General features: G+C 60.0%; 1 long non-coding RNA gene across 5 annotated transcripts; it reads right to left on the bottom strand.

Annotated features, from left to right (window-relative positions):
• Positions 1-1406: 1406 nt before the first annotated feature.
• Positions 1407-27465, bottom strand: LOC123379843. Of its 5 annotated transcripts, none has more exons than XR_006584755.1 (5): positions 24507-27465; positions 7339-7459; positions 6679-6747; positions 6240-6331; positions 1407-4775 (listed from the first exon to the last, which is right to left on the bottom strand). It is a non-coding gene; the product is annotated as an uncharacterized LOC123379843 (long non-coding RNA). The 5 variants fall into 5 exon arrangements; XR_006584754.1 differs by having other exon boundaries at positions 24511-27464; XR_006584757.1 differs by lacking the exon at positions 24507-27465 and adding an exon at positions 9445-10707 and having other exon boundaries at positions 1407-4665.
• Positions 27466-27938: the final 473 nt, after the last annotated feature.

The raw sequence follows: 27938 nt of genomic DNA on the forward strand, positions 1-27938 counted from the left end.
ACACGCTCTCTCCCTCTCTCTCTGCACCTTGCCCATTCATGTTTCTCTCTCTCAAAAACCAATCGATCAATAAAATGAAAAATTAAATGATAATAAAGCCAACTATTATTACCATGCACTGTCAATTCTTAAGTGGTCAGAGAAAGAATACACTCCCTCTTGAGAGGACACCCCCTGGGTACAGACAGCTTCACCGGGATTTCACAAGAGCACACTGTCCTCAGCAAGCCAACACAAACCCTGAGCCTCTGCCAGTGCCTGGAGCCTGGTCTGACAGCTGGTTTGGTGGGCATTTACATCCTATTAAATCATACTAATTTATTCATCCAGAATGAGAAAATAGAGAACAAGAATTTTTTGTCATATTAGTTGTGAGACATTATTATAAAAATATTAAGGAAACTTTGTGAGGCACCCGGGTGGCTCAGTTGGTTAAGCATCTGACTTCAGCTCAGGTCACACTCTTAGAGTTCGTGGGTTCGAGCCCCTTGTCAAGCTTTGCACTGACAGCTTGGAGCCCGGAGCCTGCTTTGAGTTCTCTGTCTCCCTCTCTCTCTGGCCCTCCCCCATTCTCTCTTGCGCGTGCTCTCGCTCTCTCTCAAAAATAAATGAACATTAAAAAAAATGTAAGGAAATGTTGAAACTCTAAATCTTCCAAAAATCAGGCATAGAAATTCCTCAAAAAATTCAACATAGAATTACAGTATGATCTATAGCAACTCCACTCTGGGCATAGACCCAAAAGAATTGAAAGCAGGGGCTTAAACACACAGATATCTGAACACCCGTGCTCATAGCAGCATCGTTCACAATAGCCAAAGGGTGGAAACAACACACGTGCCCCTCCATGGATGAATGGGTAAACAGAATGTGGTCTGTCCACACAGCGGACTAACTTTCAGCCCTAAAAGGGAAGGACATCAGACACCTGCTGCAGCGTGGATGAGCCCTGAGGACGTCATGCATGTGCCAGAGACACAGGGGTGGACAGTGTGTGGTTGCCCTGCTGGGGGAGTTGGGGGAGGGGACAGAAAATGGGATGAAGGCCACCGGAGCTGGGGGAGGGGGAACCAGGTCTCGGGGTTTAATGGGGACAGAGTTTCAGCTTTACAAGATGAGCGGAGTCCTGGAAATGGGGGGAAGTGGGGCTGCACAGCAGTATGGACGCCCCTTAACCATAGTGACCACGACAGGGCGCCTGGCGGGCTCAGTCGGGTGAGTGTCTGACTCTTGATTTCAGCTCAGGTCACGATCTCGCCGTTCGTGGGTTCGAGCCCCGCGCTGACAGTGTAGACCCTGCTTGGGACTCTCTCTCTCTCTCTCTCTCTCCCTGCCTCTCCCCATCTTGCGCTCTCACTCTCTCTCTCAAAATAAATACACATTTTTAAAAAATGGTCAAGATGGGAGACTTTGCATTATGTGTGTTTTACGACAATCAAACAAACAAATAAATGAAGCAAGTTCTTTAACTTGTTAAACAAAAGAGTTATTGTTAGAAAAAAAAATTTTAAAGGAGAGAAGAAAAAACCAAGGCACAAGCCCTGGCTGCTGGGTCTGCCTGCAGCATGTCCCGTCGGGGGCGCCGTGCCCGAGGCCCCCCTCCTGCACACGCCCTCCATCGGGGTCCAACCCTAGAAAGTTCGGAGGAGCCCTAAAGCTCTAAGCCTGTGGTTACGCGTGGGATTTCCCAGCAAGCTGGTTTTACGCCCATTGCCGCTAAGCTGACCTCCTCTTTCCAGACATTTCCACCGACACAATCTTACCAGAAGCTTCGTCTTTGTTTCTTATTTCATAAACTCATGAGTTTAATTCCCGGATCTCCAGGGTCACTCTGAGAAGCTCTGAGAAGTGGGGTACTTTCGGCTCGGGGTGTAAGGACCCTCTTCGGGAAGAGGCGTGGCCGTTCTAGGGAATGTCCTCCCTAGCGGGGGGGTCACTCCTGGACAGTCCCTGGAAGGACCCACAGGGGAGCAGGAAGCAGTCTGCCTCGTTTCCCAGGAGGGGCCCTCACCCCCGGGGAGGGCGAGCGGGAGGTCAGCACAGGCCCACGCACAGCTCACAGGGTCCCAGCGCTCGTCTGCCGTGTCCTCTCCCGCCCCCGGGAGTGAGATGGACTGTCTCCGTGCGGTGACAGGGTGGTCACACAGCTGTCCAAAGAGTTCACATGCTCCAGAAACAGCAGTCCTTCCGTTTCCTGCTTGATTTGTTTTCTCGTGTCATGAACAGAGTTGACTCCCTGAAACAGCAGCTCAGAGATGGGGACAGAAAGGACGGGGGCGGGGGGGGGGGCAGACGCAAACATTTCTAGGGGCTGTAAGGTCACTCCACGGCGCGGACGCAGCGTGAAAAAATCCAGCACGTGACATGGGGAAACTCGAGGGCGGCATTTCCTCTCCGGAGCCATCTGTCACCAGGCAGGTAAGAGGGATGCTGGGTGGGGACTTGGGGCGTCACACCCCTGGTGGCTTCCTACTTCAGTGGGCTTAATTCTAAGGCCCATCTTACCAGTCTCACTGCAATACTGCGAACAACACGCCGGCGGTGGAAATAAAGGTACGTGGGCATTTCAAAACCTGGAACATTTCCATCGCATCCGATTCAAACGTGCGTGATCATGTGACGAGCATCACGGAGGCGAGGGGACCCGTGTGGACTGTGGGCAGGCTGGGGACACGGGCAGGAGAGCGCTGCTAAAGAAGCGAACTCTCAGGTGACTGCTGGAGACCTTGAGGCATATTCTGAACACTTAACTGTTTCGGGGCCGCCTGCCTCCCTCGGGTCAAGATATACTTATTGGCCAATGGAAGGATGCTCGCGGCCCCCGGGCCTTATGTCAGTCACCGCGGTGCGTCATCGGCACTATTGGCTCACCAGCCCCCGCGGGAGAGGCCCAGCCCCCACGCCGGTTTCGGCCCCCGGGAGGTGGGTGTCAGGCTTGGCAGGCTCCAGCCGCGGCTGCGCCATCCAAGGGCGGCTTCCTGCCAGGGCCGCTCCCACAGTTACCCAGTGGCTGGTGGCCACCGAGAGACTCACACAGGGCAGGGGCCTCTGGGTTTCCAGGCCCGGGGGCAGGAGTTGGGCAACACGGGGCTCGTCCCAGGGCTTGTCCCTCTCAGTTGGGCTGACGACCCCTCCCGGCCCGGAAACAGCACAGACCTCGCCCTCCTGCGTTGAGCAAGGCCCCTCCCCCGGGGCCAGCTGCCCACTGCTTCCTCTGGAAGAGGCTCCCCTGTCTGGGGCTGGGGGGTGCCCCAGCAGGGCTTCTCCTTCAAGAAGCCCCTCCCTCCCGCCGTCCTCGCTGCCCGCCCCCAGCCGCCACAGGCTGCGGATGCCAGGATCTCCACCCCCTGCACCCACGTGGGCCCTGGTGGCTTGGCTGGCACTGCCCCCCCCCTCCCCGCAGTCTGGCTTTTCCAACTCTGGGCTCCAAATTTAGGGGGTGGAAACAGGCTCACCGTGGCAGGGCTCCCCGGTTTGCCACGGCTGGATGGACCGGAGAGGTCCACGGGGCTCAGCTGCACGCGCCTGTGAGACCCAGGCCTTCCCTATCGGGGTCACCTCTCCTACCCCCGCCCTCCAGAACGGAGACAAGACGAGGCCGCGTCTGGGGCAGGGGATTTTCCATGCCAGCTGTGTTGAGGCTCAGGGGCCGCCAGCTCCGGGCCATGGCTGGATGCCCTTCTCTTTTCTCAGGCAGAGTCATTTGCATTCCTGGGTACAGCCTGTTCAGTTTCCGTCCCGCCCGGCCCTGTACTCAGGAGAACCAGTTCCGGAGGGTGCGGCTCTGGCCCGTGGGCCCCGGGGAGTCGCCCACTTAGGAGGGCACCAGGGCGCAGGGGGGCCCCCCGGGCACATGGTGATGCCAGTCTACCCCCCCTCCAGGGCTCAGCCAACACCCGTCTCCGCTCCCGGCTGAGAGAGGGGACAGCAGACAGTCAGTCTCCTATGGAGCCACGACTCAAGGTCAACTCGGATGTGACAGCAGCCCCTGCAGGCCCAACGGCCACCGCGCTGTTACGGATCACAACAGTAGCATGTTTCAGGTGCTCGCCCAGGCTTCGTGCACATCCAGGCAAGACAGGAAGGTGGAGACCCAGGACCCTGCTCTGTCAGGGCCTCTTGGAGCCCAGAGAGCCTCCTGGAAGACCGAGCTATTGCTGCTGGACATACGGCATCCAGGCTTCTCCTCGGGTGCCCACCTGGTTGGAGGCCAGGGTGGGGTCCCTCGGTGGATCATCGATGGGCTCAGCGTGTCCCCGACAGAAGACAGTGCCTGGCCCTGTCCACGCTCGTGCGGACGGTACTTGCCCGTCAGTCGGTGGAGAGGTGACAGTGAGCACGTGTGCCTGCCCCCAACACCCCTTCCAGATTTGCCTCCTCCACTTCTGCAAGAAAAGCCCTAATTCTGTTCGACCAGGCCAGGGCACCGGCCAGAGGAGTTTCGGCTGGCATTCTTCTCCAGAGGAGCGGGTCCGGGGCCGAGCGTCTGCCACTTCATTCGGGCGGCTTTGCTGGAGCCTCCACACAGCCCCCACCTGGAGCGGACAGGCCCCCAGACACCCCGGCCGGGGTTGAGCCTCAGTGTCTTTGCTCATCGCGGCCGCCCACGACGGAGCCTCGGGTCCACCCACTTATCTCTCGGGTCCCCGCGGAGCCTGGAGCAGCCTGTAGGGCAGACGTTTCCGGAGCCCCCACTTAATGGCAACAGCTTCAGCTCGTCCTCAGAAAGCCACCGACACGGGCAGCCCTGGTGACTCCCGGGGTGTGACAGTCCCCTGGAATGCGGGTGAAATACAGCCAGCACAGGCCACACCTGGGCGACCGTCAGTGGGGACTGAACCACGGGCCACATCCCGCAGCCCATACCCCGTGGTTCCTAAAGGGAGGGAGACACTTCACTATCCATTGTGGATTAAATCGTGCGTTCCCCACAGGAAGACACATCCACGTCCTAACCCCTGGGACCTGCGACTGTGACTTATTTGGCAATAGGGTCACTGCAGATATAATTAGTTAAGATGAGGTCAGACCGGAATAGGGTGGGCCCTAAATCCAATGCTTGGTGTCCCTATAAGAAGAGGAAAGGATGGGGCGCCTGGGTGGCGCAGTCGGTTAAGCGTCCGACTTCAGCCAGGTCACGATCTCGCGGTCCGTGAGTTCGAGCCCCGCGTCGGGCTCTGGGCTGATGGCTCGGAGCCTGGAGCCTGTTTCCGATTCTGTGTCTCCCTCTCTCTCTGCCCCTCCCCCGTTCATGCTCTGTCTCTCTCTGTCCCAAAAATAAATAAACGTTGAAAAAAAAAATTTAAAAAAAAGAAGAGGAGAGGACACGCAGAGACACGGGGACAATCAGCCACGGGTGGCAGAGGCTGAGGTCAGAGGGACCCGTCCTCAAACCCAGGAACTCCAAGGATGGCCAGCAACACCAGAAGCTGGGAGAGAGACAAGGAACACATTGTCCCCCAGATCTTTCAGAGGAAGCACACCCTGCTGACATCTTGATTTAGAGCTTCTGGCCCCCAGAACCGCGAGAGAATAAATTTCCGTGCTTTAAGCCGCACAATCTGCGGGACTTTGTCACAGACACTCTAGGAAACTAATAAACCGTAATTTACGTCCAGCACATAATGGACGTAATTTATGGCTCTGGGAGGCAGCCCCGGGAAGGGGGAAGGACTGGAACCCCTGTTCTTCCCTCCCCGATAGACTCTCCAAAACCCCCTGACAGGTACAGAGCTTGGAGCACCCATCCGCTCACACATGGAGACCTGACCGAGCCCGCACCACCCTGGGGCTGGACCCCAGGCCCCCCTCGCCTGGGGCTGGGACAGCTCTGTCCTAAATGACGAGTTCTCCCTTTTCCTGCCGGTCAGCCGTGAGAATTCACCCGAGATCCTTTTAAGGGTCACTGCCCAGGGGGGCCTTCTCTGACCCTTCCTACCCTGGTGACCCTCCCTCCTCTCTGTGAGATCCAACCCACCCTGGCACTTCTCCCTCACCCCGACCAGGTGCCCTGAGGCGTCCATGGGGCCAGGAGTGACTCTCAGGCACGGGTCTGCATGTGCTGTGTAATGGTCCAGGTGGGCAGCTGGAGGAGGCGACCACCTTATAGACACAGGGAGGCTCGCCTGCCCTTCCCCTCTCCCTCCCCCCCACTCCTACCTGGGGTGCCACCAAAGCTGGGCCTCAGCATTCCCTGTACTTAAAGGAGTCGGGGAGCCGGGGAGACATCGCTTGCGTACCCGTGTTTGTGATGAGCTGCCTTCCTTCCCTGCCAGCTCTGGGATCCCAGCGGAAGTCACAGCCGTTGACCCTGGCACTTGTCACTGGGGACCTGGAGTAAAATTGCGCACGTCAGGACCAGAGGAGACTCCCGGATTCTTAGCAAGGACGGGCTGCGGGACTCTGGGTGAGGGGAGGGGACAGGAGGGGCAGACGTGTCCAGTCCCCTGAGCACCAGAACCCTCCCAGCACAGCAAAGCCCCCTAGCTCTCCCGCTGGGGCTGCGGGATTCCTGCCCAAATGGACATTGAGTTTCTTTTCTTCTGAAGGGAGGTGGGGGCTGGGCTTTTTCAGCATCTCCTGCCCCCTCCACACCCGCCCCCCCACCGCCACCGTGGTCCAGAAAGGGGACAGGACTCCCTGGGAGGGAAAGGAGGGGTAACGCGAGGAGCCCAGGACCTCGGCAGGAGCTCCATAGCGCGACAATGACAACGGATGTGAGTGGAGAGTCATGACGGCTGCTGGAGTCTGTGTGCGTCATCGAGAGCAGGCGGATGGAGGGAGGAGAGTAAGAATATCCACTCAGGAGGTGGGAGGGAGAGCCCGGCGGGGGTGGGGGGGGACACTCTCTTCCTCTTGCCTGGAGAGAGCCGCCACCAGCAGGCACAGGGTGTCCTTGGGGCTGGAGGGAGGGGTGGAAGGTGCCCCAGGACCCGGCGGAGCCTCGTGCCCCGGCGGGTCCTTCCCCACACACGCACCGGGACCCTCACCCACATTTCATGCTTGCAAACGGGAGTCCAGTCTGCCCAGTGGAGCTGAGCGCCCCCCCCAGCAGAGGCCAGACCTGCTCCGTGAGGCTTCTGGGCCACATGGGGTCTGCCCCGCCACCTGGCCTCGCCCTCACTCACCGGCCTGCAGCCCCGCTGACCCAGCTCACGTCCCACTGGACACCCGTTCGGCCCTCCGCTCAGAGGGAGTCCCAGAGCACCACATCGCTCTGTCTCTCTCAGACCCAGAAGTGTCCCCCGTCCCCGGGTCCCCTGTCCCCCGACCCAGAAGTGCCACACCCCACCCTCGTCCGTCGCCGTCCTCCGTCCTGCGCTGGCCCGCCGTTCCTACCTGACTGTGTGTGCTGGCTGGCGGTCTCCCTTGCTGGGACCTGGGTCCCATGAGGTCGGAGACGGTGGCAGTCCCTGGCATAGCCCTGGTACCAGGCACACGGCGGGCCTCGAGACGGTTTCTTGAAGGGACAAGTGAGTGAGAGGATGAATGAATGAGCCTCCGCTGAAGTCCTTGCAGGCCTAAGAAGTCCATCCCCGGTCCCCCCAAGCCCCGCTCCCTGTCGGCCCGGCACAGAACTGTCTCTGTCACTCCGGGGGGCCCCTCTGCGCCTAGAAAGGGGTGGGAGGCCGACAGCTTCAGAGTGGCCAGAACACCCACAGCTTTGTCCTGGGAGAACTGCATCCAGTAGCAGGGGTGAGGCCAGAGGGGCCCACAGGTGACCCACACCGCCCATACCCTACAGCCCTAAGGCCACAGGCAGCACCCTTGGCAAGGACGTGGCGGCTTGTGGTCAGTGCTGGCCACGGGCCGTGTGGACGGCAGAGGGAGGATCCCTCACGGAAGAGCCTAGACGACAGAACACATGCCGGTGGCAGCCACAGGGCACACGGGGGAGATGCCCTGTGAGGCTCCAAGGGCCACACACCTGTAACTCCTCCCCTTCACGCCCATCTGCCAAGCTAGGGACACAGACAACCAAAAGAGACCACATTCCTGAGAACATGTTTTCTACAGCTCCTTGGGAACAGGCACTCGATGGCGGCTGAGGCGCCAGACGCAAACCCGGGGACCTGCTGCGGGAGAAAGCCGCTGCTCACGGTGACGTAGCAGACACCCCGGAAGCCCGACATTAACTTTCCATAATTCAGACTTTTACTAATGCGACCGGCCTTGTCCTCCACTTAGCCAGAATGAGCGGCGTGGACTCATCTGGGCACATACACCTCACCAATGGGCCCTTTGCCAGAATTTGTACAAATGACCCTGTTTTACGTCATCGCTTCATTGTTCGTGGCTTATCTTTCCTGATTCTTCGCAAAGCCTGCCAGCAGCAATGCAATGCGAGGAGAGTTGTTCTCAGACACTTTTGCAGCATCCTCTGGCTTTTTATTTGCCAAAGGGAGTGCAGCCCCAGCTTCCGAGTTCCAGTAGAGGTGTGGGCTAGGCCATTACTCCCACTGCCCTTTCTCTTCCCCCTCTTAGCTACGGGGCCCCTCCTTGGTCCGGGCCCACCCCCCCCCCCACGTGGCCACACTGCGTGCGCGCAGGAGACTGGCAAGGCCCTGGGAGTAGCCGGCCCTGCAGCCAGGGACCCCCCTCTCCTGCTGGGGCGGGGGGGGCGGGGCTCCGCGAAAGGGGTGGGGCCAGGTGCAGGGAGGGGGCTCCAAGGAGGGGGCGGGACTCCACCGAGGGAGGCAGGGCTCCGTGCAGAGGACCAGGCTCTGCGCAGTGGGCGAGGGTCTGATGAGGAGGCGTGGCTCCGCGCAAAGGGCGTGGCTCAGAGGAGGGGGCGTGGCTCCGTGCGGGGGGCGGGGCTCAGCACAGGGGCCACGGCTTGGCGGAGGGGGCGGGGCTCCACGGGGGGGCGGGGCTCTGCAGCGTCTGGGAGACTCTCAGCACAGAGGGCGAGACCCCATACAGAGGGTAGGGCTCTGCGGAGCGGCCAGGGCCCCACACCGAGGCCAGGGCACTGTACAGAGGGTGGCAGGGCCCATGAGTACTCTGATGCCTTTTGCAGACTCTTCTCAAGCAAACGCATGGCCAGGGCATCCCCTTCACTGCTCCCAAGAGCAGGGACACCCCCTCTTTCCACTCAGCAGCTGATGGAAAAGGCACACGGTTTCTCTAGGGGCTCCTGGGCCAGGGGACTTAAGTGACCAGGCCATGTGGACATCGCAGACTCACAAAGACAGCAGCCACTGACCACACACACTGGTGGGAAAGAACACGCCCCTTTGTCTGCCCTCGCCGTTAAGGCCCCGAAACATGTCATCCATGGTAGCACTTAGTAACTGACTTCTACACAAAGCCAAGTAAAATCCACTGACAGAGGCACCAGATTAATTCTGTCCCCGAAACAAGCCAACCAGTGACACACGGGGCAACTGGAAGCAGGACCCTGGGACACCCCCTGACCCTGGATCTCTGACCACTGAGACTCACCAGGAGCGTGCTGACCCCGCAGCTCTGGGGTGATGGTGTGGACCGGTGGTATCCGGGGCTCCATGGAACAGAACCACACGTGTATTTTTCAAACAGATACCGTTGTATCTCTCAATAGCGGCAAAATGTGCTAATACTTACTTTCCTAAAATACATTTTTAAAAACACATAGGAAAAGTTCTAAGCATCTCAGGTGCCCTTAAGAAATGGAGTGCCACACTTTAAAACGCCAGAAAGCCCCCTGAGAAAGCCCACTGGTAGCAACACACTCTTTCTGAGCACCTGAGTATCAGTGCCCTGAGGCTGCCAGAACAGAGCCCCGCAGTTCGGCCGGGTGTCTTAAATGAGAGAAGCTCATTGCCTCCCAGTGCTAGAGGCTGGAGGTCGGAGGTCCTGGCGTGAGCAGGGCTGCTTCCTCCTGAGACCTCTCTCTCGGGTGGGTGGATGTTGGCTTTACCCGTGTCTTCACACGGTCTCTCTCTGTGTATGTCTGTCCCGAATTCTTGTCAGAACACCAACCAGGTCGGATTGTACCTTCGACCGATGACCTCGTTGTACCTTTGTCACCTCTGTAAAGGCCATACTGCCACATTCGGAGGCTGGAGGTCAGGGCTTCACCGTATGATTTGGAGGAGGCCCGACTCAGCCTACGGACCCTTCTTGGCTCTATCGTGTCAAAGCTTTGCACACGTCAGTCTGTGCGATCCTCACATGCCCTTTGGGGTGGGAAATCTCCGAATCCCCATTTATAGAGGGAGACACGAAGTGGTGGGTATTGAGTCAGCTTTCCAACTGAAGGTCAGGTTGCTGCCGTCTGTTCAATAACGATTTTGCCCATGACGCGAATAACTGACACATCTCTGCAACGCTGTTCCAAACAGACTGCCCGCGAGACACTGACTGTGAGTGCTGGGGCTCACTCCTGGTGAGCCAGGGGAAGGACTAACGATTGCAAACCATGAGCCGGGCCTGCCCCGTGCATCTGATCCCAACACACAGAAGCAGGAGCCAAAGGCGTGTGCAGGATTGCCCCAGACGGGCTGCTCTGTGTTTCACTCCTGCGTCGCTCACACAGCCCCAGGCCTTCCAGCCTGGTTTCTGGGACCCCCACCCCAACAGTGTTGATAGAAACCTCAAGAAGAGTTTCAGAATGCTCCAGGGGCACATGGGTGCCTCAGCCGGCTGAGGGTCCGACTCTTGATTTCGGCTCAGGTCACGATCTCCCGGTTCGTGGGATGGAGTCCTGTGTCGGGCCCTGTGTTGAGTGTGGAGCCTGCTTGGGATTGAGTCTCTCTCCCTCTCTGCCCCTCCCCCTCTAGCTCATGCACACATGCACCTGCATGGACACGTGTTCTCTCTCCCTCAAGATAAATAAATAAACATTTAAAAAGAAAAGGATTCTCCAGGGGCGCCTGGGTGGCTCCGTCCGTTAAGCGTCCAGCTTTGGCTCAGGGCATGATCTCTCAGTTCACGGGTTCAAGCCCCACATCAGGCCCTGTGCTGACAGCTCAGATTCTGGGTCTCCGTCTCTCTCTGCCCCTCCCCCCGCTCACACTATGTCTCTCTCACTCTCTCTCAAAAATAAATAAACATTAAAAAAAATTTTTTAATAAAAAAAAAAGAAAAGAATCCTCCAGATAAAATGCTCCCCTGTTTGGGGGAGTGTGGGGGTCAGGAATGACAGGTAGCCTGTCAAAATCATAATTTGACTCCTCAAAGGTTGGCCAGTTTCCCAAACTGACCAGCCAGGGAACACCAGGTTCGGGAAGTGTCACACCCGTGCAAATTATAACTGACTGCTGGAAACAATGGTCTGCAAAAAAATGATCAAAATTAGGTCAGATACAGTCATGTACATTTGGGGGTCAATAAGAGAGAAACACAAGCACATATATGTGACTGCACATAGCACATATATGCACGTGCGCGCGCACACACACACACACACACACACACACACAGGTTACCCAGCTCCTCCAATGCCTGGTTTGAGCGTGGGCCACAGAGGTCGGGCAGGTCCCGTCACCACTGCGGAGATGGTAGGTTTGGGGCGAGGCCACGACCAGCAAGCTAAAGGCACTAAGACCCAGGCAGGCTGTCGCGTGTCTACGAGGAGAGGCTCCCAGCTGCCAGAGCGGTGCTGGGTGGGCTCAGGGGAGGGACCCGGGGGGCCGGTGGCCCTGGCGGGCTGGCAGGCATGCTCGGGCAGAGACCGCGGTCCAGCCGCTACACGGGGTAGGTCTGCCGAGGCCACAGGTGTGAGCAGGCCTCGGCAGCTGGCCTGAGGGGGCAAAGGGACAACGTCAAGGGGCATTCACTTCCACCAACCCGCAGAAGCAGCCGGAGATGCACCGCCCTCGCCAGCCCCCAGGGCCGGGGCCGACCCGTGTTTGCGCGGGAAAGGCTCCAGGAGGCGTGGGCTGCCGGGGCACAGGCATTTCTGGTGGAATGAGAGGCCGGGTGCGGTCAAATCCCCAAATCCATCACGCAAATAAGCGACTCACCTCATCAGTTGTTCAGAGATGGAACCAGAACTGGGTGAGGAACGCCCCCAAAGCAGGCACCTGCTGGAAGGTTCTTCCTGCCAGTGCAGAGTCCATCTCCCAGTGAGGGGGACCCGGGAGCTGGGCCAAGCCAGGAGCCAGAGCTCTGCCCCAGCCGTGTGGGTCACCTCCAGGGAGGAGTGTGTCCCTGGACCTGACTACTCCAGCATATGCTCTTATGCAGCGTTATTGTGATGGCAGCTGACGGACGGGCCTGTCCGTCGAGGCCCCACGTCCACCGAGAGCGCTGGAAGGCTCTGTGGAGCCCCAGCCCTTGGGGTCTGTTCCATAGGGGCTGTGTCAGGCTGAGGACCGCCCACATTATAAGAAGTGCTCCGGGTGAAGTCCAGGGCATTCTACGGCTCTCCCTGTGTTGGCTTTTGTTTCCCCGGAGACAAAATCCTGTTCCCTTCCTAACGAGTCCTCTTAAGACAGAAAAGGCGGGCAAATTCACTCGCCGTATCGGTCTGCAGTAACACGCCCCAAGTCCGAAAGCCTTCCAGTGTCAGCAGCCGTATCTGAAACCCCAAGTCGGAAAACAGCCACTGAAAACCCGATGCCGAGTGACAGGCTTTCCTGGGGGGTGGCCCCCGTCCCCCCACCCCCGGCCGCCCCACTCCGAGGGAGGGTGCTGTGCCGCAGACGTCGGGGGGGCTCTGTTCAGTGCGAGGGGACGGCACCTTCAGCGCCTCTCCCGGCTTCCGCACGTACAGGTTGTCAGGCTAAAAACAGCAGCAGCGTGCAGCCCACACTGGGCAGGCCCCCCCCGCCGCTGTCTCTGCCTGCTGGTTTGCTTCAGATGACAAGTCCACACAGCGCCGCTCTCCTGCACTCAGGGCCCCCAGGCGCACGCCCACACGCGGCCGGGCATGTGCACACCCGGGCAGGCACGTAGCGTGAGAGGGCCACGGGGCCCTTGTGCGAAGGCAGCCCGGCCCGGGAGATCCAAGGCAGTGCTCCAAGGGGCCTCCGGAATGCACGTCCGCAGGGCAGTGACGGGGACCAGCTTCCTGTGGGACGCACGCTGTGGGCCTCTCCTCTCCTTGGGGACAGCCGGGCCTCTGAACGGGAACGCAGGACGTGCTGGCGTTTCTCCCGCTGAAAGAGCTCTGCGGGAGCAGGCTCGCAGCCCCCCCCCGGACGTGTGAGGGGTCGGGGAGGCGGGGCCAGGAAGGGACTTGGTCTTAGGCAGCCTCAGGGGCCAGCCCTGTCTCCCCTAAGGAAAGGGTCAAGCCCCCCCCCGTCGCCTGCACCCGGCCAGCCACGCAGCTCTCCTGGCCCCTTCCCTGCCTCACCAGCCGCGAGATCCCACAGGCTCCCAGGGCCTCAGTTTCTGCACCTGCACATTGGGATGGTTCCGGCAGCGCTCCAGGACATAGGAAAGCATACAAAGCTTCAGGGAGGTGGAAGGCGGTCGACAAATGCCTGTCTCTGGGGAAGATAGGGTGATATGCAAATCTACCCGCGTCCTACTGCCGGATGCTCCCTCCCTGCCAACCCTCAGCTGCCCGTTGCAAGCCTCGCGCCCAGGCCCTGAGCCCGCATGTCTGGCGGCCAAGGGCATATGGAACCAGTGAACGAGGAGGTAAGCGGACCGCCGTCCAAGGAGGGTGACACGGCCCCGGCCCCCAAAGGCTCAGCCACGTGTGCCTAGACTTTGAATGTCTGGGACCCCGACGCCGTTTTGGACCTTAAGGTGACACCCAAATGGTGAACCAGGACGGGGTAGCAGCCGGACAGCACAAGCCAGCCCCAACATCCTTGAACGCCACACCAGGCGGCCTGCTTCCACGTTTCTTTGATAGGAGAGAATAATAAACTTCTCTCTCATTTTTTTTTAAGAATGTGTTTCCAGGCTGTCAGTTCCGTGACAGTTTGGTCTGAATATCCCGTCACCACATGCCCGTGCCCCACATGCAGGCAGCGTCACAGGCGTGCCTGTTGGCTCCCCGACAGTTCGAAGCAGATGGGCCGTGGGCTGCGGCTCAGCCCTCCTGGCCGCCTCCCCGCGGGCTGTCACCGCCTCGCATGCCCAGCGGTGTGTGTGTGTGTGTGTGTGTGTGTGTGTAAACGTCCCAGAAGGCCTGATTCCCAGTGACTCAGGGCTCTGGGATCCCACTTTCCTTGTGAAACCGTCATCCACCTGACCTTGGGCCAAAAGTAAATATATTTCAAGAGTTTAAGTAAAAACTCCTTCCAGCGCAATAGAATTGTGGGAAAGAAGTACTTTTTAAAACAATAATAAACAGAGCTTAAGTGGGTGCAGCGTCAGGGTCCCCAGGAGGCAATCTTGAGGAGGAAGGAAAGGGGCCCGGCCAGGCTGGCTTGCTTCCCCGGCCACCGTTGGAAGGGGGCCAGGCTTCCGGGGCACACCAGCCCAAGGGTCCTGTGTCCGGACTCTGGCCGCGGGGGCCCTGAGCCTGGGGAGGAGCCCGCGGTCACCAGGGAAACAGAAGAGGCGGCCTCGCACCACGCACGGCCTGAGCCCCAGTGCCCGCAGAATGTGGGAGCCGCGGGCGGGCCTGGGCACCGAGCGCCCTCCTCACTGCTCGCCTCGGGAGAGGCGGGAGGCCTGGGCCAGAGCTGGAGGCGAGGCAGAACCACCTGTTGCCGTCGCCCTCCCAGCGGGGGGCGCAGGGTGCCACCTCGGTACGCCTGCTTTCCCTGCACGGTTGGCTGCAGCCCACGCAGGGCCGGGAGCGGTCCGAAACGGGGTGTGTGCGTTGCCGTGCACTGGTCCGTGGCGGTCGTGGTGAGCGTGTGTGCACGGGGGAGCGTGCGTGTGTCTGTGCCCGCCTCTTCCCAAAGACAGGCTGTCTCGCACCTGCCCGGCCCTCTGCGGCCGGCCGACCTGTGCACAGCTGTGGGCAGCGGCCTGGCCACCCCCCAGCCCCACAGCTTTTGGGCAGCGGCCTCAAAGCCCCTCCGGGCGCAGCCCCGGGGGTCCCAGTTCCACCGATCAGATGTGGCCCCGTGGAACCAGAACTCTCCCATTCTAAATCTGCCAAAGCTCATTTCTTGTGCTTTTCCAAAAAGAGCTGCCAGTTTTCCCAAAACTCCCAGGGGGCGGATTTCTACCCCCTTGGTGGCTGGCCAAGACCAGGTTCCTAAGGAGCAGTCGGGCCAGCCCGAAGATCACGGCGAGAAGCCCAGAGCCCGTGCACAGGGCTCCGGCTGCCTCTCCCCTCCTCCCGCGGCCCTTCCTCCCGCACGTCTGAGCGCCATGTGCGCTCAGCTCCGGCAAGGAAGGCTGGGGTCACTGAGCAGGCATGTGGCGGGAGCTGGGCCAGCTTCTCCCGGTGGCTCAGTCCCTCAGTCCCGTCCCCTCAGCCACGACGTCCAGAGCCGGCTCGGGAGCGGGCTGCCATCCAGGCGGAGGGAGACAGGGGGCACGTACAGAGGTTGGAGCCCCACCCACACCTCTGCCGGAGTCCTGAGCGAAGGTCTGGGTGCAGGCCACCCTTTGAGCCCCACCTCAAGGCACCTCCTGGAAGTCATGACCCAGGGCCCGAGGCCCAGGACAGAGGAGGTGTGAGAGCCCAAAGGAGAGGCCTGCCGCCAGGGCTTTGGCGGAATGAGCCCCGACGGCTGTCTTCCAGAGCAGCACAGGAGGCTGTGGCCGGTGATGGCCGCCGTGGGAAGGGACACCTGCAGGAATCCGTTTGCTGGCCACTTAGCAGGGCCTCTCCAAGGGGTGCTCGGCGGGGATGGTGAACGCGGGAGGCAGAGACGGGGGAACGGGACGCGACGTTTTGGGATTATTGGGACCGGTTCCAGCCCATCACACTCTTTGAACCCCCACCCCCGCTCCCGAATACAGAAAATGCAGTTCGGCGACTCTCGCAGTCAGTTCGGACACAGGAAGCACGGGCCATGGATGCGACGGCGCAGGGAGGGCCGCGGGCGGGGGCAGGGTGGGTGTCCCTGCCAGCAGGCCGTGCCCTCCACCCCCATGGCTGATGGAGTCCTCCGACCTCAGGCGGCATTTGGGTGGTCCTCTGGGGACTCCGAGGGCAGCGGGGGGGCTGAAATGGTCCCAACAGCCCGGATCCAGGCCCCTTGAGGAGCTGAGGCTGCATCTGACATCTGTGCTAATGACGTCGCTCAGGACGTGGGCTGTCTGAGCCCGAAATGCCGACTGTGTGCTTAGAAAGGCGGGGCTCTGAGCCGGTGTCGCAGCCCGGCCTGAAGGGCGCTCTGTGCCACCAGGATGGAAGGGCGTGTGACGCAGTGTTGGCGGCTCGGCCAAGGGCACACACTTACAAGAACAAATTGGAAATTACACTCGAGGTCTGTGCACTTCGCCATGTGTAAGTCACAACTCAAGTTTTATTTTTTTTAAGGTTTATTTTTGAGAGGGAGAGAGCAGATGAGGGGCAGAGGGAGGGAGAGAGAAGATCCGCAGCAGGCTCCCACACCGTCAGCACAGAGCCCAACGCGGGGCTCGAACTCACGGACCGTGAGCATCATGACCTGAGCCGAGGCCAGGCGCCTAACCGACTGAGCCACCCAGGCGTCCGCGACTCAAATATTAAAGAACGGCCCAGACCCTTCTGAAGAAGGAAAAAAGGAGGGGGCATCATCACACCCGCCGGAAAGGCTAATAGCAAAGCTGAAATCAGCGAAAGTGGGGTATCAGCTCAGGGACAGACAGACTGACCAGTGAGCACAGAAAGACGCCCCCACCCGTCGATGGATGTTAACCACGGGAAGCGGCGTGACAGGTGCCTGGGGAGGCGCTCGGTACACACGACAGACAACTAGATGCTTTCTTCACACCGCGCACGGGAAGCCACTCCAGACGGACTAGGAAATGAAACGTAGAAAGTCAAAGTGTAAAACCTCTAGAAGAAGACGTAAGTGAGTATCCAGGTGACCCTGCGGCGGGAGAGGACCTCCCAGATAAGACACCAAGAACCATTGGTGTAAAAGACTGATGCATTCGGCGACATCAAAACCGTGGACATTTTTTAAATGCTTATTTATTTATTTTGAAAAAGAGAGAGAGAATGCAAGCAAGGGAGGAACAGAAAGAGGGGGAGAGAGAACCCCAAGCAGGCTCTGAGCTGTCAGCACAGAGGCTGTGCTCACACCATGAGATCATGACCTGAGCTCAAGAGTCAGAGGCTCAGGGGCTCCTGGCTGGCTCAGTCGGTTGAGCATCCGACTTCGGCTCAGGTCACGATCTCACGGTTCATGGGTTCGAGACCCGCCTCGGGCTCTGTGCTGACAGCTCGGAGCCTGGAGCCTGCTTTGGATTCTGTGTCTCCCTCTCTCTCTGCCCCTCCCCTGCTCGCACTCTGTCGCTCTCAAAAATAAATAAACATTAAAAAAAATTCTTTCAAAGACAGGCAAGGGATGAACAGCATAGAGGACTTTTAAGGCAGTGAAACTACTCTGTACGATACCATCGCCGTGGACACGCGACATCACACGTTCTCCCAAACCCACGCAACGCACGACACCACGAGTGGACGGGATGCAAACTGCAGACTTTGGGGCATGGCGATGTGTCGGCTCAGGTTCATCGACTGTGACAAAGGCACCGCTCTGGTGGGAGTTGACGGTGGGAGAGACTGAGCTTGTGTGTGGGCAGGGGGACACGGGAAGTCTCCAAGCCGTCCCCTCAATTGTTCTGTGAACACAAAGCTTCTCTAAAAAACAGGTGATTACAAAAAAAAGAATTTTTTAAGAGAGAGGGTTGGGGAGAAAACTCAGAAGGAAGAGGGGCTATTAAACACATCCCATGGTTTTTGGCATGACCGGCCAGCGTCTGTCACTCGAATCTCCTAAGTCACAGTGATGTCTGCGTCCGAGGACCCAGCCACACCAGGAAGCCTGCCCACTCCAGAAAATGGTACCTGTGGATATGCACAGCTTGTCCTCAGCACCAAATGACAGAGAACATGAACACACACACCCCAAGTGGCCACACCCTGAATCACATTGGTTGTCACCGTCCTGTGCCTCAGCTGCGCAGGAGGGCTGCCCTTGTGCCTGCCCTCACACCAGGCAGAGACCCTCCCAGCAGGGCCGCTTCACTCCCAACAAACCTGGGTCTTGGGGGAACAACTGGAACCTGGGCTTAATTCCCAGACCCACCACCCTCCAGCTTTGCAGTCGGGGCTTCCCCGGAGGCTGGCAGGGCAGGGATGAAGGAGTGAAGGAGTGAAACCCCTCTGGCCACTGTCGCTGGGACAAGAGGACTTGTTGGAACCCCCTGGACAGGTCTGGAAGCCTCAGGTGGTGGGGGACAGCGGGCGGCCCAGGGAGCCCGGGGCTGTGGCGTCTCCCACCCACGGACCCTACGTGGACGGCCTAGGGAGGTGGAGAAGACTGTTTCCAAGAGCCATTCCTAATGGGCTCACCTCTCAGAGCCACAGAGGAGGTGGGCTTGGTGGCATCTGGTGAGAGCCCCCCTCTGTGGGGTAGGAGCAGGGTCGAGGGCCAGGAAGACTCAGGCACGCCCCTCGAACACGGCGGGGCTGACCCGAAGCACCTCTTCTCCAGAAAACGGCCCCCACGGCGTCATCCACCTCACAACTGGATTCTAGAAGCGGCCGTGTGGCCGGTCACCACTGCCCTGCCTGGCTTCCCGAGGGCCCGCTGCTCGCAAGGAGGGTCCACGCCCAGCCCCCAGCGGCAGCCTGCTGGCCTTGCCCGTGTCCGGCAAGGCCTGGGACCCCAGGACCAGCAGGTCGAGTGACCTCATTTAACGGCAGGGTCCCCACACCCACTCCTAACCCCAGGGCCCCTGGGCCCCGGAAAAAGCCCAGGGGAGGGTCCTGGGGGCTCCACGGACACATTCGCAACAGCTCCTGGGACTGCACTTTCTTGCTCCTGCGTCCACTTCTCGGGGTCCGGGGGGTGGGCACCGAACGACAGTGCTCTCTCGGTGGGAGGACGAGGGAGAGCGTGCCGTGGAAACGTGGACGCTGCCCACGCCGCCAGCAGGGGTGAATTTGCCCCGTCCTGGCAGAGGCTCTGGCGGTCTCGGCAGCCCCCGGCCCCCTGGACACTCACGCGGCCCGTGAGGACGTCCCGAGTCACCGCGGCAGGGCGAGGAGGCCAGACAGGTCGCCCAGCTCACGGCCGAGCCGCCCCGCCGTGGCTGCTGTGCCTCAGGGCCACGGCCACCTTCAGGTTGTGTGGCCTTGTGCCGTGGCGCGTTTCACAACCTCCCTGCACGCTTCCTAAACGCTGGGAGCAGTGGCGGCAGCACTGGCCCAGCTGGCGTGGTCGGGGTTCCGGGAGACAAGGTGCACAGAAGTGCAGCGGAGCCCCCGACCGCTCTCCGGGGCACTGCCGTCACCAGGCCGCTCTTGTCACGCGCTCCCGAGCAGGAGCAAGGTGGACAGGAGGCGGGCCCCTCGGCTCCTGTGGGCCGACGGCAGCGAGGACCCTGGCAGAAGGGCAGGCCGGTGTCGGGGGAGGACGGCTGGGTGGCAGGTGAGCCGGAAAACTCGGTCATGCACAAAAGCGAGCGGACAGAAGCCAGATGTCTCCCTCTCCCTCTCCCTCTCCCTCTCTCTCTCTCTCTCTCTCTCTCTGTACCCGGTGTGTGGATCCGCCCCCTCCTCGCCTTTGGAGATCAGAGAAAGGCACGGCTCGCCTGGTTGCTGCTTGGGAGCCGGGAGCGGGCAGGGAGCTGCGGGGCAGGGGAGCCGGCTTCGAAAAGCGCCTTCGGGGGAGGTCCCTGGGAGGACCCTGCGCGGAGGACAGCTGGAAACCGCGACGCGACGGGACGCGCCGGGAGGACGTCGCCCGCCTCCGGACCAGGGCCGGCGAGGAAGTCCCAGCTTCCCGTCACCCCACTGCCGGTGCGGCCGCCTGACCGGGAGAGGAAGGATGACCCTAACCCCCAAGGCCAACACCGGAAAACGTGCTCGCCCTCAACCTGCCTGAGGTTACGGAAGACCCTCCCAGGGCATCCGGAAGCATCTTCCTCTGGGCTACACACGGGTCAGAGAGAGGCTGGCGGGAATCGGCCACGCTCCAAGGGGAGGGCACCAGGACCACCGTGTCCTCTCCAGGTACGGTTTCTGTGAACGTGGCCCGGACTCAGCAAATGAATCGCTGCCTTAATAGCCGGGGGAAGTGTCGGCACCCAGAGCTTTAGACCCTGGTCCAATCATTTCTGGAAACCGGGCAAATGCCCCGTATACGTGGGCCTCGTTAGCCAAATTTGAACTCCTATGTGACGTTACGTTTTTAAGAACCTTGCCATATCAACTTCCGTTTCATTATCTACTGCTCAACAACGAATGACCCCCAAACCCAGTGACTTAGAATAAAAACCAACCACACGCTGTGCTTTGCAGCTCTGTGGTTTGCTCTGGGGGTTCTTCTGCTCTCCCCGGTATTCCGGGGGGCAGGGGTGGCGGAAAGGTCCGTGCACGCACGTGGCCACAAGTTGGAGCTGGCTGGAGGCCCCGGTTCTCCTCCGCCTGGGGCTCCCCTCGTGGCTGCACGGCCGGCCTCACAGGAGGGCAGCCGGGTTCCAGAAGCAGGCAGCAGAGGCTCCAGTTTAAGGCTCGGGCTTGGAGGCCTCAGGACGTCCTTACCGCCGCATTCCCCAGGTCAAAGCCAGCGGCGAGGACTCCCGAATTCGAGGCGACGGGACTTCGGCTCTACCTCTTGGCTCGGGGGCAGCTCGTGTGCACGAAGGGGGATACCAGAGCCCCGTCTTTGCTGACCAGCTGCTACAGTCACGTCAGCCTGTGTCCCTGCACGATGACCTTTCCCCGCTGTCCAGAGCCAGCTTGCAAGGTCAAAGGATAGAGTAAAGGATAGAGTCTTGGAGACAGTCTGGAGCACATCCCCGCCTCTTGGTGCCCCGGGGAGCTGGGCCGGTGCTGACCAGACGACACGCCCTCGGGGTTCTTTCGGGAGCCCCAGGGCCTTTGTTCTTCTCTGCAGCCGCCTCCACGGGCCAGGTGGTCTGGGATCTATATGTCATGTCCTTCTCCCTTCTCGTCACCGATTCCAGGGACCCCCCTTCCCCACCAACAGCCCTCCCCAAAGAAAGCCTTGGCAAAGCCCTCGGTCAGTGGGAAGCTACCTGGTGGGGACAGAGGGGGAGACCAAAGGTGACCTCCGGGCTGGCCCTCTCCACTCCGCGGCGGGAAACCGGCCCGGCGCTCCACCTCCCTCCCTGCCCCCCTGCAGCCAAGCCAAGCACCCCTTCCCCCAGGGAAGGGGCCCAGTGCTGCTCCTGAGAGCTGGCCTGCCCCCCCCTCCTGTGTGTGGCCACACGTGCCAGCCTCAGGGTGTGGGGCTCAGCTCAGGCGGGAAGGGGGTGGGCGGCTCCCAGATGCTCGTGATACTGTGGTCTAGAGAGCGGCCTTGCAAAAGCCGAAGTAGGGAGTCCAGAATATAACGGAATGGCCACCACGGTGGAAAGCGGTACCTAGACATTGCAAATGTATGCGGCACTCAGCCACAAGCCACTTAGCTCCTAGGGAGTTTTTAATCTCAGCAGGATATCAGAGCTGGGTGCAAAGACCCAGCGGTGAACGGGGAAGGGGGCTCGGGGCCACTGGAATAAGCCGATGGTTAGAAAGAAGTGTGCCCCAGACAGGACCACACACAGCCGGCCCTCCAGCCCCCGGGGCACTGAGCTATCACGCGTGCTCTAGGCCCCCGCCAGGCACGGCCCCAGCGAGCGGGCACCTTCCCTGAACCTACCCCCGGGTCCCGCCAGGGCCGCGTGTGCAGTCGGACCTCGCACAGCTCCCTCCCGGCGCCCGTCAGCTCGTGATAGACGTGCCCATCTGGGGATCTGCTTCTTGTCGGTGACCCAGCACCAGGCCAGCCACGCGCCGTGCAGCTGACACACGGACGTCGTCACTGAATGGATCCACACTTAGGCACACCATGTACCACGGGTCACTTACGTGAACTGTCGGTGCACCTGCTGGAAGGTTCTTCAGCCATTTAAAGTGGTGGCCTCGTAACGGGAGGAAATGCTCACGAGGTCGCGTAACAGGAAACAAGTGTGTCGTGAAACCGGGTGTGCAGGTCGATCCCGAGGGATCTGAGCATTAAAAACTGGACTTGGGGGCACAGTGGTGGCTGGAGGGTCACCCCCAGCGCCCTGGGCCCGAGGAGCTGGCAAAGGTCCCTCCTGGGCTGACTCGCCGTCTCCTGGCGGGTGACAGCGTGCACGTGTTTCTGTCCGCAGTGGGGGAGGGGGTCTTGAGGGACACACGGTCTCCCAGCTGTGGGCCTCCCACGAAGGGCACCCCGCCCAGGGAAGCCCAGGGTGGGCGCCTTCTCCTATACTTCTGTGCCCCCTGGGGCGAGTTCTTTCCAGCCACAGCGCCCTGATCTCCAGCTGGGTCGAGGCTCCAGATTCGGCACACCCTCTCTCCCAGCAGCCCCTGCACCACGCCAGCTCAGAGCTCGAGCCCCGGGAGGGGTGGCCCCTTCCCTGGGGGTCCACACACCAGCCCCGGGGCCCTCCCCTCAATGCCCACCTGTAAATGCAGGCAAGGGGTGGTCTGCCTCCTGGTGGGGACCTGCCTCGTGCTGGGGCACTTGCCACAGAAGGGCTGAGTCCTCTGTTCCTTAGAAATATCCCCACAGAGGGGGTGCCTGGGTGGCTCAGTCGGTTAAGCATCTGACTTTGGCTCAGAGTTTGGTTCATGAGTTCAAGCCCTGCGTCGGGCTCTGTGCTGTCAGCCCAGAGCCTGGAGCCTGCTCTGGATTCTGTGTCTCCCTCTCTCTCTACCCATGCCCTGCTTTCTCTCTCTCGCTCTCTCTCGCTCTCTCTCTTTCTCTGTCTCAAAATTAAATAAACATTTTAACAATTTTGAAAGAGAAACGTCCCCAGCTGTGCCAGAGCCCGAGCCCAGGGCCGGTTTCCACACCTGCTTCTGCTGCCCACAGCTCAGGGCCCTTAGGAGCTTTTCTGTTCTGTGTGTTTTTAGTTGACGTATAATTTGCACACAATAAGCTACACCCATTCGAACTGCAAATCTGTGTATCTGACAGATGCCTAAACCCGTAAAACCACCACCACAATCAAGATGTAGGACGGTCCCCTCACTCCCAAAGTTCCCTTACACCCCCTTACGACCTGTTTCTTCCCACCCCAGTCTGCCCCAGGAAACTTTTCATCGGTGGGGGTAAGCACGGGTGTAAACTTTCTGGAGGCAATGAGGCAAATGCTGTCAGAACCTTCTATGGCCACCTCTCCCCTTCAGCCCCACCGGCTGCCCCTCCTGGAACACTGAAGCACGCCTCTGCCCCGGGGCCTTTGCACATGCCGTCTCCTTCTCCTGGACGGCTCTTCCCCCAGGTGGCTGCCTCCTCACTTCCCCCAGGTCCGTATTCAAATCACACTGTCAGGGAGGCCTTTCCCATCCCGTGTTATATGGTCCACACACCATCTCCCCTGCGCTTTGCGTTATTTCCTGGCGTACCGAGGTTCACACATTTGCTCGCCCTTGGTGAGCTCTGGGTTTGCTGCTCGGAAACATCATTTCAGTTCCCCGCCTCCGTCACACAGGCAGGAGGGAGGGCGTGAGTGCCCCCCAGGCCAGCACACGTGGCATCCCCAGCGCCCACCGTGGGGCATTAAACAAACACAGCAGGGAGGGAGCAGCACAGAGCACCATGTTGGGGAGGGGGGGTGGGAGCAGAGAGGAGAGGAGTTTGGGTTTTCCAGCGACAGCGTCACAGGCAGGGCCCCAGGGCACATACCGCCTTCCCGAGGTGAGGGACACTGTGTGGGGCAGAGTCAGACTCTGGGCTCAGATCCCAGCTTGGTGTGACCGGCAGTGACATACTCAATTTCTCTGTGCCTCAGTGTCCCCCTCCATAAAATGGAGATAATAACAGTGGCTCCTTTGTGGAGTTGCGCAAGGATCCAACGGTCCTAAGCAGTGACGGTCAAAAACCACCTGGTGGGGGGGCGCCTGGGTGGCGCAGTCGGTTAAGCGTCCGACTTCAGCCAGGTCACGATCTCGCAGTCCGTGAGTTCAAGCCCCGCGTCGGGCTCTGGGCTGATGGCTCAGAGCCTGGAGCCTGTTTCCGATTCTGTGTCTCCCTCTCTCTCTGCCCCTCCCCCGTTCATGCTCTGTCTCTCTCTGTCCCCAAAAAAATAAATAAACGTTGAAAAAAAAAATTAAAAAAAAAAAAACCACCTGGTGGGTTGTCCGTGTTAGATAACCCAGGTGGGGGTGGGGGGTCATGAGACCATGAGGGGGTGGCTGGGAGCTCAGGAGTCACCCAAGAGGGGCGAGTAGGAGGCTGGAGCCCCACAAACCCACCTCCCTGGACCACCGTCAGTCACTCCACCCCTACTCAGCCTTCTCACCCTCCGCCTCCCTGCCCTGCATCCCCAAATGAGGGCAGATAGACAGGTGCACGCTGGGGCTCTGGATCAACAGAGAACACAAAACACCCCCGACAGCAGAGAGCAGTTACCGACGCCGACGGCGGAGCTGTGACCGAGGGACTGGATCGTGAGAGCGGATGTCCTGCCACCCAGGAAAGGGTTAGCTGGGAACGTACTCACGAGTGCACTCCACCAGCCACCGTCCTCTGCGGCCAGAATGAAACCCGCTGAATCGTCGTTCCCCTCAGTGGCCCCTAAGATCCCCGTTGACAGAAGCCAATCTACTTCCTAAGGAGCTTACACGGAGAATTCCCCTCCAGCCCTTTAAACACATTGAAACGTCAGTCTATTTTTACAGGGGTTATGTAACCGTTCTCCCTCATTCATTGATGGTAAATGCTTCCCTATGAATGGTGTTTCTATTTAGGGCAGAGTTTACTCCTGTCCTGCCAGGAATAAGGGCTTGGCTCCCCTTTCAAAGGCTGAAGCCCCGGACTGAGGCCTCGGGGTCTCCGTGGGACAAAGCCGCAGCAATGTGACGTGGGCTCGGGGCGGAAGCTTCGTCTTGGCAGGGGTGGGTGTGTGGGGGTCTGGCAGCGGCCGGATGGCGGTGCGGCCGGAGGGAAGGCTTCAGGCCCTCCACACCCGGTCCACACTCGCTGTCAGGGTGAGGGCGCTTTTGCCTTGTGACCAGCACCAGCGGCCACAGCGCCGGCCAGGAAGGCTTGCCCTGGCCCCGAGGCCTGAGGGTACATCTTAAAGACCCACCTTCACTTCTGTCCTCCTGAGTGTGGACATGAGGCTCTGGGTCAGGCAAGGGACAGACATCGATACGCTCAGACGTGACAGACCGACCTGACTCGCACTCGTGCGTGCGCGTGTGTGAGTTCGGTTCTAGGCAATTCCGGCACTCTGTAGCCGGCTCCATGGGACGAGGGCGCCGTCCCACCCCAAGGGCCCCTCGTGCTGCCTCACCGGAGCCCCCCAGCTCCAAGCCCCTGGCAGCCGCTACACTCGCCTTTCCCTGGAATGGCCTCACCTCCGGAAGAGACGGAAACGGAGGTGCACCCACCCCGGCCTTCGAGACGGCTCTCCTCACCCCGGACCGCTCTGCGAGCGCCCAACAGGCTGCTGCGTGAGCGGTGGGCGCGGTCCGCCCGCTGGAGTGGCGCTCCGGGGCTGTTGATGGACAGACGGTGGTCAGCTCGGCCGCTGCCCGGTGAAGGACATCGGGTCGTTTCCGGTGTGGGTGCTTAGGCGTTACGGTTAAGCATCGTGTGCACGCTTTTGTGCCAACACAGCCTTCAGTCCTCGGGGTCGATGCAGACATTTGCTTGTTTGTTTGTTTGTTTTTTATTTTTTAATGTTTATTTATTTTTGAGAATGAGAGAGAGAGAGAATCCAAGCAGGCTCCGAGCTGTCAGCACAGAACCCTACTCGGGGCTTGAACTCATGAACCATGAGACCGTGACCTGGGCCGAAGTCGGATGCTCAACCGACTGAGCCCCCCAGGCGCCCGTCTCAATTTCTCCTCTGATGGATGCGATTTCTGGGGTCAAGTCTGAAAACTCTCCCCCTTAGGCCCTGAAGATTTTCTGGGTCTTCCTAAAGGTTTGCACACTATGTCTCACATTTAACCCGCGATCCGTTTGGAATTAATTTCCGTGTTCGGTGTGAGGCTTCGGTCAAGCCCGCGAATATGCCGCTGCTCCCGCACCAGGTGCCGAGAAGCCTGTCCTTCCCCCCTCGAACTGCTTTGCACATCGGCGACGCTCAGCCGGGCCCGGACGGCTCGGTGTCTATGCCCCCGGCAACAAGCACGGCGCTGTTTTGATCACCGGAGCTTTACCGCCAGCCCTCACATGGGGCGGGGTGCCTTCATCTGGGGACGGGGGCGGCTCAATACCGTGTGTGGTCACCACTGGCTTCTCTGCTGGGACGAGGCAACCGTTTCTGCTCCCAGGGGCGCCTCAGGGCGCCGAGGGTGATTCTGGGCTTCGCGGTCTAGCTGGCCACCGGGCTCACGGCCGATGCCAAGGCGGGCAGGCTCCCGGGGGGAGGCTGCGTCCTTGGGCTGACCACTCCACTCCTAAATCAAAACAAAGAAACGGCCGGTTGCTGAGCTGCGGCTTTGCTCCTGGGTCCGTTCAGTGTTACCAGGACCTCGGCCCTTATCTGTCCTTCCGGTTAGGCACCTGAGCAAACAGGACGCATTCCCTGAGCATCTCTGGGTGGTTTTAAAGTTCAGGCACCGGGAAGAAAGGGATCATCTTTGCTACCTTTGCCTGTTCAAGGTGGCTCAGAACGTGTTTCAGAAAGTCCAGAAAAATCAAAACACGGGAGTTAGCGGCCGCCAAGAGCCTTGTCGACAGGGTGTGCTCCATCCAGCCGGACAGACGTTTGCTGTCTGCAGAGCTTCACTGTGCTAAACACAGGCCAAGCCGGCTCGGCGCCTCTGCCCCCAGCTAAGTGGCCACCCGCCCACCAGGACGCACCCCTACTTGGAGCGGGACCAGCCTGGGCTTGGACCAGCGAGCCAGGATCTGCAGGGGAGTTTTCAAAACCCCGACGGCCAGGCGGTGCCCCGGACGAGGCAGCCAGAGCAGCTGCTAAGTCCCCAGGTGCCCTGAGGGCCGCAGGCCTGACAGCCAAGGAGCCGGGGCTCCCAGGAAGAGCGAGGTCACGGAGAACCCGGGGAGATGCTCTCTGCCCGGCCGTAGAGACTGCGCCCAGCCCGGCGGGAGGAGGCCGGGCTGGACCAAGCATGAAAGCGACAATAAACGCACGAAGACAAAAATACCTTTCGGCTTCCTAAGGCTTCGAGAACACATTGCTACAAACTTGGTGGCTCAAAAGAAAAGGAATTTCTTCTGTCTCAGTTCTGGAGGCCGGGAGTCTGACATCGAGGAGCTCGCCACGGCCGTGCTCCCCCGGGAGGCTCTGGGGAGGATGCTTCTTGTCTCCCCTAGCTTCCGGGGGCCCCTGGCGGTGACCCCATCTCTCTCTTCTCTCTCTTCTCTGTGGGTCTGTCGGGCTTGCTCTCATAAGGGCACACGTGATGCTTTCTAGGGCCCACCCACTAATCCAATAAACCCCTCCTCCTCTCCCCTCAAGATCCTTTCTCCTTAACATCTATTTATTTTTGAGAGAGAGACACAGAACATGAGTGGGGGAGGGACAGAGAGAGAGGGAGACCCACAATCCCAAGCAGGCTCCAGGCTCCGAGCTGTCAGCCCAGAGCCCGACGCGGGGCTCGAACCCACGAACTGTGAGATCATGACTTGAGCCGAAGTCGGACGCTTAACCGACGGAGCCACACAGGCGTCCCCCTCTCAAGAATCTTAATGTGATTGGAGCGCCTGGGTGGCTCTGCCGGTTGAGCACCCGACCCTTGGCTTCCGGTCTGGTCGTGATCTCACAGTCGTGAAATGGAGCCCGAGTCGGGCTCTGTCCTGACGGTGCAGAGCCTGCTTGGGATCCTCTCTCTCTCTCTCTCCCTCTCTGCCGCTCCCCTGCTCATGCCTGCTCTCTCTCTCTCTCTTTCTCTCAATAAATAGACTTTTAAGAAAAGAAATATTTTCTTAAAAAAAGATCCTTAACGTGATTAC

This window comes from Felis catus, chromosome C2 (assembly GCF_018350175.1).
Source record: "Felis catus isolate Fca126 chromosome C2, F.catus_Fca126_mat1.0, whole genome shotgun sequence".
Classification (NCBI taxonomy): Eukaryota; Metazoa; Chordata; class Mammalia; order Carnivora; family Felidae; genus Felis; species Felis catus.